Raw genomic sequence first — 18,737 nt, 5'->3', positions numbered from 1 at the left:
CAATACCACTTCCCTTCCGTGCTCTCCCCCCTACCCTCCTAAGCTTACCCTCCGATCCCGCTACCAATCCCCTACCTACCCCCCCCCCCCACCTTACTTGAGGATTTGGCCCCCTCCCACCCTCGGTCACCCCCCTTCTACAGCACCATAGCCTCTTCAAACTCCCATTTGCTTGGGCCCCTCCCCTACACGAACCATCCCCCACCCCAACCTCCCCCCCCAAAACTGAAACCCAGCGAAACCACTTGACAAAACCGCCGAAGGCATCACCGCTGTCGCGTCGTTAGTATTGGGAATACTAAATGGTCAATACCAAGTTAAAGAGCCGGAGAAGCAATAATGCCCGGCCGGTGCATACTAATGAGGGAGGGAGGCAATGCACCTAATGATAAAATAATGCAATGTGCAAAATGGCGATACAGTTATGAGGCCGGGACGGCGCGGAATAGTAATGGCGGCGATTATGAGCGGGATATGAAAATGGGGACGAAAATGAGACGCGGGACATGAAAGGGAGCCGTCCGTAAAGCATGGCAGCCGCTTTCGGAAGAGGCTTCGCCGATAAGTAAAGTCACGTCTCAATCGAGCGGCCATTAAGTCAAGACTTGCCTCCTGCGCTGATGAGAGATTAACGTTATCAGTGGGTTATGATTGTTGATGTTGGCGTCCGACGCATTTTTCTAAACTACATTCAGGACCCATTTCATAAGGTCTCCTGCGACGAGGGTTTTGAAAATCAATGATGATGAACAAATTTAAAGTTTTTTCTATGCATTATTTTGATAGCCGTCCGGCCATTCAGGAGGACTCGTCCCTTATTCTTTATACTTTGGAATCGACAACCATTCTTCCAACACAAAATTGTGAGTTAACGTTCACTTTATTTTAAGTTGCATTTCTTACAATCACTTATAAAGACTTCGCAAATCTTATATAACTTTCGTTAAGAGCCAATATGTAAAGTATCTAATAGACACTCGCTATTATTCAAACAGCCTTCTAATAAAAAAATCAAAACATTTTCCGGTCTTTAAAGAAGCATCTCTCAGGTACCTCCCTGGCTTCAGGAGGAATCAAGAGAAGCATCTCCCTGATTTAGGGAGGAACCACCTGAAACATCTCCCTGGCTTCAAAAGGAACCACATGAACATCTCTGGTTTCAGGAGAAATCAAGAGAAACGTCTCCCTGATTTAGAGAGGAACCACCAGAAACATCTCTCTGGCTTCAAAAGGAACCACCTAAACATCTCGTTTATAAAGGAGCCACTTGAACATGTTTCTGGCCTCAGGGGAAACCACCAGATGACACCTTTCTGTTTCACAGAGGAACCAACTGAAAGGCCTCCTTTACGGCTTCACTAGGTACCGCATATAAACGTCTTTCTGACTTCCAGAGGAACCACCTGATAACATTACATTTCTGACTTCAAGAAGAACCAACTGATAACATTTCTGACTTAGAAAGGAACCAACTAATTACACTTCTGTCTTCGAGGAACCACCTGTTAACACTTCTTACTTCAAGAAAAACCAATTGATAACATTTCCGACCTCAAGAGGAACCAACTGATAACATTTCCGACTTCAATAGGAACCACCTGTTAACACTTCTGACTCCATGGGTAACCAACTGATAATATTTTCGACTTCAAGAGGAACCAACGGATAACATTCCTGACCTCAAGAGGAGCCACCTGATAGCATTTCTGATCTTAAGAGGAACCACCTCAAACCTCTGAACCTTAAAGAAGAACTTAAGAAAACTTCTTTGGCTTCTAGATATTTTATATCAACTAAAACTGTTTCTGTGGATATTTGTAAGCCACAGGCGCAAGCTACTTCGTGTATATTTCACCGTACTGTGGAATTCTCTCTCAACTTCTGTTTTCTTAGGGTCATACAACCTGGCTTCTAAATTTTAAGTTACAAACTTGGTAACCTCTACGACAGATGTTTATTATAAGCCTTTAATTTTTGCATCTAAGCCAATCAAATTACAAATAAGGTTTGAATTTACATATAACGAAAGTAGAGAACACTACGACATATTATGTCTTTTAGTCATTTTAAAGTTTTTCTTTTTTGCTTTTATAAGTTTTTGCTTCTTGCACCTAGGGTAATCAAGGAGAATGGGTTCTAAACATGTCTTTTTTTTTTCTTTTTTCTTTTTTGCAATTTTTTTGTTGCATCTGACAGCAAATAAAACATAAGAGAAACCTTAAACAGCATAACCTTACACCAAACACAACTGATGAGCCGGAACGCGTAAAACTTTGTTTATACTGATTACCTCATCGCCATTCATTCACCTCAAGAACTTGCCCAGGCAAATCTGTCGGGGGTCAGGAAACTGATAATCATTCATGCCCGGCCTGAATCTAATTACTGTCAAGCGTCGTCTGCGCGTTTTCTCTTTGCTTTGACAGTCTAATAAATCTAGCCCTTGTCAATTCTCGGACCATTCTTCACGGCCGGGTACGACGGGGCATTTGACTGGAAGCGAAAGGAGTTCTTATTCGGTTCCTCCTCCTTAAGGGAGAGAGGTTTCAGGTGGTTCCTCTGAAGCTTGTGAGATGTGTCATTTGGTTCCTCTTGAAACCACAAATATTATCAGATGGTTGCTCTCGAAGTCAGAATGTTATCAGCTGGTTCCTCTCGAAGTCAGAAATGATATCAGGTGGATCCTCTTGAAGTCAGAAATTTTATTAGGTAGTTCCTCTGGAAGTCAGAAATGTTATCAGGTGGTTCCTCTCAAAGTCAGAATGTTATCAGGTGGTTCCTTTCTAAGTCAGAAATGATGTCAGGTATTTCCTCTCGAAGTCAGAAATGTTATCAGGTGGTTCCTCTTGAAGTCAGAAATGTTATTAGGTGGTTCCTCTCGAAGTCAGAATGTTATCAGGTGGTTCCTCTTGAAGTCAGAAATGTTATTAGGTGGTTCCTCTCAAAGTCAGAATATCAGGTGGTTCCTCTTGAAGTCAGAAATGTTATTAGGTGGTTCCTCTTGAAGTCAGAAATGGAAGTCAGAGATTTTATCAGGTGGTTCCTCTTAAAGTTAGATATGTTATCAGGTGGTCCCTCTCTAAGTCAGAAATTTTATTAGGTGGTTCCTTTCTAAGTCAGAAATGTTATCATGTGGTTCCTCTTGAAGTCAGAAATGTTAATAGGTGGTTTCTCTCGAAGTCAGAATGTTATCAAATGGTTCCTCTCCAAGTCAGAATGTTATCAGGCAGTTCCTCTTGGAGAAAAAAAGTTTAATTTCCCTTCAGGTTATACAGAGGTATGTTTGGCAGTGTGTCCCATAATTGATTTTACAAAAGGGCATAAGCAAATACAAATGAAGGTTATAAATAAATAAATAAATAAACAAGTAAACAAAGGTAATGAATCAATACATAAATAAATACATAGATAAATAAAATAAATAAATAGATAAATATAGGCAATAAGCAAATGTAGTGACTAAAAAATAAACAAGTAAATAAAGGCAATCAATGAAAATAAACAAAGAAATAAAAGCAATTCATATATAAATAAACAAATACATAAAGGCAATTAATTGATAAATAAATAAAAAAAGACAATAAGTAAGTAAATAAATAAATAAATAAATAAAGGCAATTAAAATAAATAAACATTAAAGGCATTGAATAAACAAATTAATAAAGGTAATAAATTAATAATCATACAAATATAGGCAATAAATAAACAAAATAATAATAGATAAATAAATAAGGGAATAAACAAATAAAAAAAAGAGTAAAGGGAGTAAGTGAATAAATAGAGATAAACAAACAAATGTGTCCATTACCTTACATTCTTAGGTAAAAAAAAAAATAATGAAAGAATTAACACTCCTATCAATTTCACAGTAAAAGTAAATGCATAATATGAATGAACTTTAAATCCATTTCTGTCTTTCAAGCTTCAGCAGACAACCATTACGAACAGAGCCAACAGACTGTAAACCCAAAAGGGGTTCAAATGTAAATAAGTTATAGGAAGAGGTGATAAATAAAGAAATACGAGGAAACAGAAAATAATGATGTGGATCCACCTGAAATTCCGACGTCAACAGAAATGAATGAATGTGCTCCTTCAAGCTTCAACATTTGGAGGCAACAAGATTCTCACGTTTAAAGTAAATCCTGCAGTTCTCATATAAAGGCTCACATGACAATTCGTGGTATTGTCAGCAAAATATTGGCAAAAAAAAAAAAAAAAAAAAAAAAAAAAAAAAAAAAAAAAAAAAAAAAAAACATTAAGAAAATGAAGACCGAAAAAATAATCTGACCAAGAGTAGAGGTTTTCTTGCCTTGAACCAGTTCACGTGGAATCGACGCGAATGTCAACCTCTCTCTCTCTCTCTCTCCCCGATTTTTTTTTGCAAAGGTTCTTTTTTGAGAATGATTCCACTTATTCCTTGGTGAGACTGATTTTACATGTTTTGATAACTCGCTTTATATCCCCAAGTATATTTCAGGGAAAAATGAGCAGAGATCTCTTATAGTCTCTTTCTCTCAAAAATATACGGCAGGAGCATAATCAGAAATGCTTATGAATAGGCGACACATGAGAGAGAGAGAGAGAGAGAGAGACAAAGAGAGACATCGAGTGCTCACTTATCCCTAGGATTTTGTCTAATGATTTTGTCTAGCTTTCTTTTAAACTCTTCCACACTGTTGCTGTTTACAATTTCTTGTGGCAGTTTATTCCATGTGTCACACATCTTCTATGTAAAGTTCTCACAATGGGCTGTGTTGTATCACTTCAGTTCAAGTTCCATCCATTATTTCTTTGTCTGGTTTTCGTTTAACGTAACTAGGTTACTGTCTACTTTTGTTATGCCTTTCAGTATTTTGAATGTTTATATTAGTTGTCCTCGAAATCGTCGTGTTTCTAGGCCATACATGTTCAGGCTCTGTAGTCGTCTTCGGTAACCTATTTGCCTGATGGATGGAATCAACTTTGTGGCTCTTGCTTGTACCCCTTCTAATCTATTTATGTCCTTCCTTAGTGTTGGTGACCAAAACTGTACTGCATATTCAAGATGAGGTCTTACTATTGATGTGTAGAACTGAGAGAGAGAGAGAGAGAGAGAAAAAAAAAAAAAAAAAAAAATAAAATTATCTTTGCATCAGAGAGAGAGAGAGAGAGAAAGAGAGAGAGAGAATTATCTTTGCTTCAGAGAGAGAGAGAGAGAGAGAGAGAGAGAGAGAGAGAGAGAGAGAGAGAGAGAGTGATAAAATTATCTTTGCATCAGAGAGAGAGAGAGATAAAATTATCTTTGCATCAGAGAGAGAGAGAGAGAGATAAAATTATCTTTGCATCAGGAGAGAGAGAGAGAGAGAGAGAGAGAGAGAGAGAGAGAGAGAATTATCTTTGTATCAGAGAGAGAGAGAGAGAGAGAGATAATCAAATAATCTTTGCATAGGGGAGAGAAAATTAAAATAGAATCATCTTAACGTCATAAGCAGATTTTTAAAATAGGAAACCTGCCGGAGCCTTGGGTACTGAAGCATGAATGCAGTAGGTATGCCTTCATGCTCGTAATTCTACCATTACGAGAAGCGTACACGAGGGGAGGGGCAAATCAAAAGTGTAATTGCACCTTATGCATAATAAAACGGACAGTTACACTCGGTAAATTTGTTATTTTCTTCTTTTCCTCATCAGATGCGACTGCGCTCTCGCTTAAAAAATAAAAAACCTAAATCTAATCAATCTATAAACCCCCTCGCCTCCCCCCCCCCCCCCCCACCCCCCCCCCCCGCCCCCCCCCCCCCCCCCCCCCCCCCCCCCCCCCCCCCCCCCCCCCCCCCCCCCCCCCCCCCCCCCCCCCCCCCCCCCCCCCTCCCCCCCCCCCCCCCCCCCCCCCCCCCCCCCCCCCCCCCCCCCCCCCCCCCCCTCCCCCCCCCCCCCCCCCCCCCGCCCCCCCCCCCCCCCCCCCCCCCCCCCCCCCCCCCCCCCCCCCCCCCCCCCTCCTCCCCCCCCCCCCCCCCCCCCCCCCCCCCCCCCCCCCCCCCCCCCCCCCCCCCCCTCCCCCCCCCCCCCCCCCCCCCCCCCCCCCCCCCCCCCCCCACCCCCCCCCACCCCCCCCCCCCCCCCCCCCCCCCCCCCCCCCCCCCCCCCCCCCCCCCCCCCACCCCCACCCCCCCCCCCCCCCCCCCCCCCCCTCCCCCCCCCCCCCCCCCCCCCCCCCCCCCCCCCCCCCCCCCCCCCCCCCCCCCCCCTCCACCCCCTCCCCCCCCCCCCCCCCCCCCCCCCCAACCTCCTCTCTCTCTCTCTCTCTCTCTTGAACCTTTTGAACTCTTCATGAGTCTTTCTTAAATATGGACGCCTTATTAAATCTAGTATCTGTTTACACCATTTCCAATCTGAACAAGCAAAAAATGCGCCACGTTCCATGAAATTCTCAGCCGCGGCCAGGTGGTGGCCCGTGTTGTTGGCACCTATCAGCGGTGCCGATAAAAACTACCCAGGCTAGAGGGCTGCAATTTGTTATGTTTGATGACTGTAGGGTGGATGATCAACATACCAATTTGCAGCCCTCTAGCCTCAGTAGTGTATAAGATCTGAGGGCTGACAGAAAAAGTGAGGACAGAAAGACAAATAGCCATATCAATAGTATTTCTGAACAGAAAACTAACAACGAAGGTTATCGCTTCCAGTTCCTTATAAATAACAATCACGCATTTCTATAACACATAAATTGTAATTTTGCCTTTGTTATCTAACTTTGGCGAGTAATTTTACATAAAAAAAGCACTAAAACAACCATTGTTGAAGTTCTCGAGAAAGTGGATGCGAATCATTTCGACATCTCAAAAAGGAATCGGAATAAAAAAAAAAACTAAAGTGCATAATAAAATCAGATATATTTCCGCGACTAATTTCATACATTGTAATTTAGCAAGGGTCTGCATTGTTGTGACTTGGGTAAATTCATCAGTCACCTGATATTTGTTTATGCATGCATTCAAGTGCCACTTACTTATGTATGCGTGTCACATTGCATAAACTCTATGTATGATATTTTTGTATGTATTCAAGTACCATTTATTACGTGCCAATTGCATAACTCTTTGTACGATATTTATGTATGTATTCAAGTGCCACTTATGTATGCATGTCACATTGCATAAACTCTAGCATGTGTATATGTATACATGTATGTATGTAAGCAGATTGCCTCCAAACCCTAATTGACGATTAAACCTAATTACCTTCTAATTACGTATAACAGAGTAATTTACGTAACCCAGTACTAAAGAATAGGTTTCCCTAAAGAGTCACTGAATTCCAGCATTCCTCCACATAATGAAGACACACTGAATCACGCAAATATCAGCTGTATGCACACATACTTAAGGTTTGTTTGTTTGCTTGTTTGTATCGTGGTTTTACATTGCATGGAACCAGTGGTTATTCAGCAACGGGACCAACGGCTTTACGTGACTTCCAAGCCACGTCGAGAGTGAACTTCTATCACCAGAAATACGCATCTCTGACCCCTCATAGGAATGCCCGAGATTCGAACTCGCAGCCGCCGAGGTGGCATGCCAAGACCAAACCGACCACGCCACTGAGGCGCTCACACACGTAAGGTTAAATGTGCTTGCTCCCCTTGCAAGATCCCTCAGCACTATTTGCTTGCAATTTTAAACGGAACGTCCATAAGCTTTCGCCAATCTAATACAGCCCCGAATCCCAGGTTAATCTGATACACGCCTTATTTTGCATTAAAGACAACTCCGTCGTATCAAGGGAGGGAAATTACAAGAGAGAAATCTTTACTTCGATGAGCTTTCTAAACTTTACAATTTCTTGGAAAAAAATATTTTTTTCATTCTCTGGTTTTCCTGATTTCGTATTAATTCGTATTCATCTTAATTTGGGGTTAGAAGATTTGTTTTATCTTTCTCTCGCGCTTTATTATTCCTACACATTACTTTCTTGCTTACTTCGAGGCTAAGGGCATATGATACGATTTCTGGGTCCTACTGTCTTCTGTGACTCCTTCCTACACAAGACGGGTCTTTAAATTACTATGGGGTCAGAATCTACTCTTTTCCCCCCCAAATTCTTTATTCCCTGAAGCTCTGCTTTTTCATGCACTATAGTATGGCCTACTCTTACTTCGGGAGGAAAGGCTTGTCTATTATAATTCGTTATTCCCGCTCTCCTTCTTGCCTTATAGACACCATCGTAAAAGAAAATGGAAAATACGCAAGAAAATGGGTAATCTCTTTGGGAACATTGCTTTTTATTTATATTTACGTACTCTAAGGAAACACAGAAAGCGAACACGACTCCAGGTGTTTCACAACTACCACAAAAAAAAATCTACTATTCGTTTGTCTGTATGGTGCTTTTACGTTGCATGGAACCTGTGGTTATCCAGCAACGGGACCAACGGCTTTACGTGACTTCCGAACCACGTCGAGAGCGAACTTCTATCACCAGAAATACACATCTCTCACTCCTCAATGGAATGGCCGAGAATCGAACCCGCGGCCACCGAGGTGGGACACTAATACCATACCAACCACGCCATTCGGTATTTCTTGCAAATCTTGTCTGGAATACGAAATTGCATTTCTGGGCTACAGTTCTGTGATAATAACTTCCCCCAACTTGAACGAATTCAAGGTTAATGCTTCTGAAAGCACTGTCATTATTTCGAGTAACATAACACATGCATACGAAATTAGTATGTAACGAAGGTTTAAATAATGCCATTAACCTTACAGAATTTCACCTCCTTATCTGTACAATACTTTTATTCCATGCTATTACACATTTTAAATCCTGAAATTTGAAACAACGTCCTAAAGTCACCATTTAAACCAAGTAGGAAAATTAGCATCTAGTACTTTGAGAGAGAGAGAGAGAGAAGAGAGAGAGAGAGAGAGAGAAAGAGATCCATTCTTTAATTTTCTCGTTTCTGGTTTCTCTAAAAAGGAAAAAGAAAGAAATACAACAGATGTACCTTGAATGGATTATACTTATCAATCGTTGATAACATTTGAAGTTCGTTCTCTTGCTACGCCTTGAGGACTTATTTATAACCGACTTTGCAAAAACCAAATTGGATTAATATTTAGTAAACAATCAGTTGGAAAAGAAACCCACGAGGTTACTCAGTAATCTTGTCGGTTTATTTTTCAATCTTCAAAAGAAAACTGAAAGTTTTTGTTTGTTTAAACAATCAGTTCTTACCATTCATGCCTTTATCTTGAGATTTAATTGTCCTCATTGCCACTGGCATTGTACGGTAAAGAAATTGGTAAAATATATTATACCAATTTTCGAGGGATTTTCAAGGGGAACTATATGTTTGTATGGTGTTTTTACGTTGCATGGAACCAGTGGTTACTCAGCCAACGGGACCAATAGCTTTAAGTGAATTCCGAACCACGTCGAGTGAACTTTTACCACCAGAAATACACATCTCTCACTCCTCTGTGGAATGCCCCAGAATCGAACTCGCGGCCATCGAGGTGGCACGCCAACACCATAACGACCACGCCACCGAGGCGCTATGAAAATGGCTTTCAAGAATTATTTCAAGATTTATTTCTTAATTAACGAAGGGGATTTACCAAGAGGTTTCACAGAATTATTCTGGGAATTTGTTTTATCTAACAAAAAGGTTTACCAAAGGGGTTTCAAAGAATTATTTTTTATTTACCAAATTGTTTTACTAAAAAGTTTCAAAGAAATATTCTGAGAATTATTTTTTCTATTTACCAAAAAGGGTTGGCCAAAGGGGTTTCAAAGAATTATTATGAGAATTATTTTCTTTTATTTACCGAAAGTTTTTACTAAATGGATTTCAAAAAATTATTCTTTTAATTATTTTTCCTATTTACCGAGGGGATTTTCAAGGGGTTTCACATTTTAATTTACCAAAGGGGTCTACCAAAGAGGTCAAAGTCCACGGAATTACCAAAAGGTATTCTGAAGACGGAAATATAAATTATATTTCTAAAGAACAATGAATTATGGTGGGGGGGGGGGGGGGGGGGGGGGGGGGGGAAGGGTTCGTTTTATCATATTAACTACTTAGGAAAAGTACGGAATTATCAAAGGAACTTAGGCAAATTATCAATTGAACTTATGCAGAAAAGTACTCAGGCTATTTTCTTATTACTGACTTACACTATTTCCTTATTACTAAAAGACATTAAAGATATTAACTTAATCAGTGCCGATCGCTTAGTTTGTAAAGGAAATAGAAAGATCGAAACCAATCACGTTAACAGCGTTAGTAATTAATTATTTTATTATGTTAAGTAGGATTCAAGAGTAATCATCTTGGCTAACAGGGAAATTTGTCTAGAATGGAACAACGGCTATATTGAACAATATTATCAATATTACCATCCAGAACTTATATATATAATAAACATATACAAATATATATAAATACACAGATATATGTCATCTACTTGTCACTTTTTAACCAGATCCGTAGGTAATGGTAATTATACCACAAAACCCTCTATGAGTTCTAGAATGTTTCACGTTTTTTTGGATACGCTTCGTCATTACGAAGTCCAAGAACCAACTTCCAGAATGGGAGGTAATTCTGATGTTCGTATCACGATGAGGCAGCGGGACCTCGTTTTGATATATATATATAGATATATATATATATATATATATATATATATATATATATATATATACATGTAACGTAATAGACACAATGCCCTCTTAACTTCTCGAATTCTTTGCTCTTTTTCTGGACACGCCTGTCACTACAAAGAGCAAAGAATTCAAGAAGTTTAAGAGGGCAATGTGTCTATTACGTTTGCATATGTATCTAGTGAAAAAGTGACCAATAGATTCTACACACACATATATATATATATATATATATATATATATATATATATATATATATATATATATACTATATATATATATGTATCAACGTTGAGCTCCCCGAAGCTGATTGAAATAGAACAAAAACACATACAAGAGAAAAGTGTAATAAAGTACAGATAACGAGCAAGGGTCACTGAACGCAGTCACGGATAGGAAATAGGTAAATTAGGGTGATTTAAACGACAGTGTTAATGGAAAGCTTGACAGCAACATAAAAGAAAAAATGCTCATTTCCAAATTTTATTTCGTAATACATAAACTCCACTATATCAACAGATTGTCCTATGCATAATAGTCTGCACAATCAAGTACAATTACTTTGTCTAGATTACCTCGATAATCACAAAATAATTCTCATTTTATTTCCACTGATCGTTTCAATAAAAACATTTCATGTGAATACTAGTCTGCTAATAAAGTAATTAAGAGCGTTTTTTCCATTAGATCGTTTATTTTTTCTTTACGAACTGGCGAGCATAACTGAATTACATCTCATCAATGCCATTCAGTCATTTTAAAAAAATAGCTCTAGAGTTCTTGAACAATTCTCTAATACTCCCGTGTCGTTACGAGCTAGTCACCAGTATATAATATTATATCCCTAAATTTATTTGGTAATAGAAAAAAATTTATTGCTGCGTTCAGAATTTCATCTGATCATTCTTTCTACAAAATCTCTCATCCTACCAAAAAAACTTCACAATTCCTTTAGGTAACGGTATAGAAAAAAAAATCGTAAAACGGCATCACTACAATTGCCTTTGCAAAGTCCGCTTCACTCGAAGGGTGTAGTTACCATAATGAATATAATTCTATTTCCCCAATTCCCTTTGATACAACAAAGATATATAAGTTTTTTCAAATGGCATTCCATAATCCTTACCATAATGAATATAATTCTACTTCACCAATTTCCCTTTGATACAACAATGATCAGTTTTTTCAAATGCCATTCCATAATCCTTGTTTATGATTCCACTACCTCTAGCAACTACAGCTGTCTCACCAGTAATATCATATATCACAGTCGGTTAATGGCTTAGAAACTGCAAACATGCATCCTAATTAGCCGGTCGGATCAACCAGGACATTTAAGACTCAATTAGAACCTCTTTGCTGATATGAATGACATTTCATACATTAATCGTTTCAATCATGACTGTATCAGTCTACTTTTTCAGTTCACTTCACCGAGAGAGAGAGAGAGAGAAGAGAGAGAGAGAGAGAGAGAGAGAGAGACTTTGTCACAAAACGAAAAACTGCATACAGTAAAAATAATATATATATACTATATATATATATATATATATATATATATATATATATATATATATATATATATATATATATATATATACGGCAGGAGCACAATCAGAAAATACAGATGAATAGGCGACACATGAGAGAGAGAGAGAGAGAGAGAGAGAGAGAGAGAGAGAGAGAGAGAGAGAGAGAGACTTCAGGTCACAAAGTGAAAAACGGCATACATCAATGAAAAAAAAAATTGCTAGAGCATATTCACAGCAGGAAGTCAGCGAAATAAAACATATATCAATAAAGGGGGAAAGACAATATAAATCCCTTCATTACAGACCTAATTGTATTCAGTTCCAAGCATTTAGGGTTATGGTGGGTCGTATTTCGCGGGACCCCAATCCCGCAGCCCGAATTCCGCCCCCGACCCCCTTCCGTGGTCAGAAACTGTAGAAGTGCAGACACTGTCTTTCCCATTTGCTTCTGCGGTACTTTCATTGCAAAAGCATCCCTTGTGTTGCAATTAACCATCAGCTATAGAGTTAGTATAAAAATCCTGACGCTAATATCTCATGGCTAATTCCTACCTTTCTAATAATAATAATAATAATAATAATAATAATAATAATAATAATAATAATAATAATAATAATAATAATAATAATAAAAACAGTGTACTTAGGAAGCAGACCCTCTCTCAAGCATACTTTATTCAAAGTAAATGGCTACTTCAGCAGCGTTACACTTGTAGGAATCTCTACTAGTGTAACGCTGCTGAAGTAGCCATTACTTATAACAATAATAATAATAATAATAATAATAATAATAATAATAATAATAATAACAATAATAATAATAATAGCAGGCAGGGCGTGTACAATCGGTGGGTAGGGGGGATGCAATGATTTTAATTGGTCGTAGGTTGGTAATAATAATAATAGTAATAATAATAATGAGAAGGGAATAAGACCGACATTAAACCACAATTACAATGATTATGGTGGAAATCGTATCATTATCAAAACAATGATAACAGTACAAAGTACCGACAAACGAGGGCACTATTCTATAACAACTCCGGGTTGTTCTGTTCATAAAAATATCCACATAAAAGAAAAAAACACCTGATAAACTTCTTTGGACCATTTTTGTCGCAGTTTGTGGATAACTATATGGTAGTTGAAATCACCAAGAAATTCATCGTACAGCGCTACACCAATCTGAGAATCACAATAATCGTCCTATTTTTGGGTAAATGTTTAATGTAAGTTCCATCTTATTTGTATAGCCCCTCTTACGCAAATGAAATACATCCAATCACACGAGAATGTTAACGCTGACATACATATGCATATAAATTACACACATAAACACACACACACACACACACACACACACACATATATATATATATATATATATATTATATATATATATATATATATATTATATATATATATATATATATATATATATATACTACATACACATTGCCCTTAAAATTTCCATTGGTCAATGTGACATGTCAATCAGCGTAACACCTACTGACAGCGATAAAAACGAAATAAATGGAAAGGACAACATGATCGCATAAATCTTTCTTCATCGATATATCATGGAACAACTACGCTCGAAAAAAAGAAAAAGAAAAAGAAAAAAAAGAGCACTTAGCCATACAAATAAACGACTCCTGACGACCGCTAGAATTACAGTCGGCTAAGATGTAGCAGAAATGGAGAGACTCATAGAAGTACTGTGTATCATATATGAAACCGGTGTAAAGGTAAAAAAAAAATATTTGGGTAATAATTATGGTACGACAGAGGCGAAAATACCGCAACACTCACTCTCTCTCTCTCTCTCTCTCTCTCTCTCTCTCTCTCTCTCTCTCTCTCATACAATAGGAGCTGTCTGATGCTACTGTTCGCCGACGTTCTTTCCAGGCAAAGGGAGTTTTGATTGCATGTATTCCCCTTATATCGAAGACGGAGTGATGCTTAAATGCAAGCAAACATGACAGAAATGCAGCCAGTTTGCATGGCCCAAGTTTATAAACACAGACGAACACACGCACGCACAAACACACACACAAACTCAACACACAAATTCCCAAAAGGAATCTTGGCAGAGCGACATCGGAAACATCACATCTCCTTGGAGGAGGCTGGCTGTGCCATCATCTCCCAAGCGACGGAAACGTTTCCCCTGAAAAACCGGACGGTTTGGGGAATGTCATCATGCGCACGACAGCTCGACGAGAGTTGACAGTGAGAGAGAGACAGAGAGACAGAGAGCAATCACTGCCGTATAACGAATGCAAGACGAGAGAATGACCTATGGAGAGAAGTGGGTATGGGTATCCCCTCACAACAATATGCCCCGACGACGAGAAGTGACACTGTACAAGACCGCCGCCAGACAGGGAGAAAGGAGTTGACTTACCGCTGGATTGTCTCTGGAAGTCATCTCCAAGCTTTATCCAGGTCATGATACACACTAATATTCGGAGGAACACACACACAACACATCATCACTTAAAGAAAAAACATCATCACCGATGCCAGTGTATACTTTAAGTCGCCATCTTGGTTGTAATTGGCTGTTCTTTTCGCCTCCCCGTTCACCTGTCATCTGGGAAGACTCCGATTCGGTCTTTATCAAGATCCAAGAAATGTAACGTCTTCGGAAGAAATTAAGCTCTCGGCGTGTCACATACTCCTTCCAATGTCTGCAGCTTAATTTAAATGTTACCTTAAAGTAATCTTTGAGCAGAATTATACCTTGAAAACGAAAATAAACCCGTCATTCGCGAATATCAATACTCATACTATTTTAGCTCGGATCGTTCCCGATATCAATTCAGGTGCACATTTTGAATATTTCCAGCGATGTCTTAGCGTCTATAAATTCCGACTGGCCTTACATTTCTTACAAGATTCGAAATAATTCGGAGCAAAATAGAGAGAATCGGAGTGTTCTGGGCACCTGGCGAACTGCATACCACACATTCTGGGGGCGGAGGGGCGGTCAGTGGAACACCCGGTGAGACACACAAAAGCCCAGCCTGCTCCTCCACACACCGCACAACTACGGACAATTTTCCACATACAATGGTTTCTTTCCCGTTGTATTTTAGATGTTTTGGGGACGCTGTGCCCCGTCGCAGCACCGGCCCTCGGAGGCCAGGACCTCGGACATAGCGCCCAAAGAGAGGGACGCCTCCGTGAAATTCCCTCAAACCCGCTTATCCGCCTCTTTTGGAAGGGAAGAAGGAGGCGAAAGCTATTTCAATAAATATCTCGGGGGTTCTTTATGATGCCCCAGAAGAGAGAGAGAGAGAGAGAGAGAGAGAGAGAGAGAGAGAGAAACACGAAGATGGTCTTAGAAACGAACGATCAGACAAGATACAAAACATTATTTCGAGAAACGTCTGTGGGCCCTATATCACCCGAGCTCTTCTCCGGGGGAAACCACAGTCAATCGGCACCAAAATATACAAATTACTATTTCACACCGCCTCTCTCTCTCTCTCTCTCTCTCTCTCTCGGGGTCGGGCCGTGTCACCACGCGCTCTTTTTCCTCCGCCGACGAATTTCGTAGAAATAAAACACGTAAGTGGAGAGATGACAGCCTCCCCGTATCTTGCTTTTTTCATTCATTGGCGGCGCGGGCTTCGCCATCCTTCATGCGAGACAGTTTTATATATGGAGGTCGCGAAGGGTAGACGGGTAAAGGTGCGTTTGGCCCCGTGCCGGGTTACTGCCGTCAGTGCACCTCATGCGGTGAACTGTAGGCATTACCTAAGGTTCTTTGCAGCGTGCCTTCGACCCATTAGCTGCAACCCCTTTCGTTCCTTTAACTGGACCTTCTTCCATATTCTCTTTCTTCCGTCTTACTTTCCTCCAGCCTCTTTTAACAACTGATTCACAGTGGGGCTGCTTTGAGGTTTTCCTCCTGTTACACCTTTTAAACCTTTTACTGTCAATTTCCATCTCATATTGGGTCATCCAGTGCAACGTGTGTGTGGTTATTTTATGGCATAAAAGCATCTTGTTGTAACCAAATGTGAAACGCCTGTGCGTTAATCCAATGAGAGCATACACACATTCATATGCATTTGTGCTTAATTTGGTTCAAATGGATGTAGGTTAAATCATTTACACGAATCCATATCGAGAAATACCTACTGACTATTGAAGAAGCAAATACATCGATTAAACATTCGCCGACAACGTGTGTAGGAAAGATGTGTACCTAAGCAAACGTGGGCGCATGTACGTATGTTTGTATGTATGTATGTATATTCTCAGTTGCTGATACAACTGAAGGATAGTTCACATAAACTTTAACTAATGAATTGCGCCAATTAATGTATTTACGTGTATAATTTTACGCGTATGAATGTATGAAGAAAAAACTAACAGAAACACAGTGAAATGACAATGATGAACGAAGAAATCAGACGACCGGAATTCCCGAGAGAGAGAGGAGAGAGAGAGAGGAGAGAGAGAGAGAGAGAGGAGAGAGAGAGAGAGAGAGAGAGAAGTCCCTTCAACAACACCTGCGTAAAAATATTTTCGACCATAATATTCAATGAGAGGTAAATTAAGGTAGGTTTCAAACCTACTGATACCATTAGACATCGCGTGCATGCGTGAATATTTTTTTTAAGGTAAGTTTACAAAACATACTCTGCAAGATACAGTGAACCGGAAATAAAACTGTATAATAAAGCACAATGTGTATGCGTATATTCATTCTTATTAACAGTAGTCTACGGGTAATACACTCCATATATACATTCGCCGTCATCCAGCTTGGGACAAGCCTATCTCGCTCTCCAGTGTGAGGTGACCTTAGTAGAGCTTCAGGACGGTACGTAGCAGACAGAAGGTCGGGACTCCATTTCGACCCTCTGTTATATTAACGTATTTTCTTATGGCATAGGCACACAAGTCTATATATGTATATATATATATATATATATATATATATATATATATATATATATAGATAATATATATATGATATTATCACATCCAGAACCGTGATCCATTTATATATCAATTCAAGCTACAAATGTCCTTTAATATCTAAATTCACTTTACCTCCCAAATGATATATTTTCATATATGTACCGAAGGGGAATTTTTTAGTTGATAATAATTTCGTCCCCCCATGGGATCGAACCACCGTCCAAGTGGAGGCGGGGACGAAATCAGGACAGTCAGTGACGCGTCTCTGTTGGCTGATTGGATAGCGTCACTGACTGTCCTGATTTCGTCCCGTCCACTAGGACGGTGGTTCGATCCATGGGGGGACGAAATTGTCAACTAAAAAATCCCCTTTCGGTACATATATGAAAATATATCATTTGGGAGTAAAGTGATTTAGATATTAAAGGACATTTGTAGCTTGAATTGATATAATATATATAGTATATATATATATATATATATATATATCTATATATATATATATATATAATTATATATATATATATATATATATATATATATATATATATATATAATCCAAACCAGTGCACGTCCCTGTACACTGTTCAGCTAATAATAATAATAACAGTTCTCTCGCTACAAAAAACAACAAATTCGTGGAAACAAAAATTACATAAAAGGATGAAAATAAACTCCAAAACATACCGAATAACGTCACGAATTCGTGTTTCCATAATCAGATTCACAGCTTTTTTGACTGTGGCCAAGAACCTCTGTGATGTGGAGAATGTGCTTGCCTAAGACAGAGATATGAGACATTAGTTACAAAAATTACAAATATGAATAACTTAACACTTACACCTATACACACACACACACACACACGCCCTTTACTAAGGCAAACTTAGTAAAGGGTCTGAACAGGACCGAAAGTACTCGGCTATCTCGCTTTTTCATTTTTTCCTTCGTGGCAAAAACCTTTATATATCTATATATATATATATATATATATATATATATGTGTGTGTGTGTGTGTGTGTGTGTGTGTGTGTGGCCCAAAAGTAGGTGGACAGTAAATGATGAAATTTATTTTGAGATTATATATGTAATTATATTTACTAATACAACTATTACATTGACAATTAGGTTTTATTGCGTGCAATAATACAGAGGCCAATGAAACTGCAACCAAATACCCTTATATAGCCCAAGCCCACCTAACACAAGAAAAAAAAAAACAAGTAAAAAATGCGCCGAGGTTTCTTCAGCGCAATGGAGTTTTCAGTACAGCGTATAATGCTGTATGAAATTCTCAGCCACGGCCCGGTGGTGGCCGTGTTGTTATCACCTATAGCGGTGTCAGACACACCATCATGGCTAACTTTAACCTTAAATGAAATCAAATTTACTGATGGTAGAGGGCTGCAATTTGGTATGTTTGATGATTGGAGGGTGGATGATCAACATACCAATTTGCAACTCTCTAGCCTCGGTAGTCTTTAAGATCTGAGGGCGGACAGAAAATGCGCGGACTGACAGACAAACAGCCATCTCAGCAGTTTCTTTTATAGAAAACTATAACTAAAAGAGGGTCAGAAAGAAACAGAATGGTTCTCAACCTCTAAGAAAATT

The sequence above is a fragment of the Macrobrachium nipponense genome, chromosome 14 (assembly GCF_015104395.2).
Source record: "Macrobrachium nipponense isolate FS-2020 chromosome 14, ASM1510439v2, whole genome shotgun sequence".
Taxonomy (NCBI): domain Eukaryota; kingdom Metazoa; phylum Arthropoda; class Malacostraca; order Decapoda; family Palaemonidae; genus Macrobrachium; species Macrobrachium nipponense.
This window is presented reverse-complemented; position numbering follows the sequence as displayed.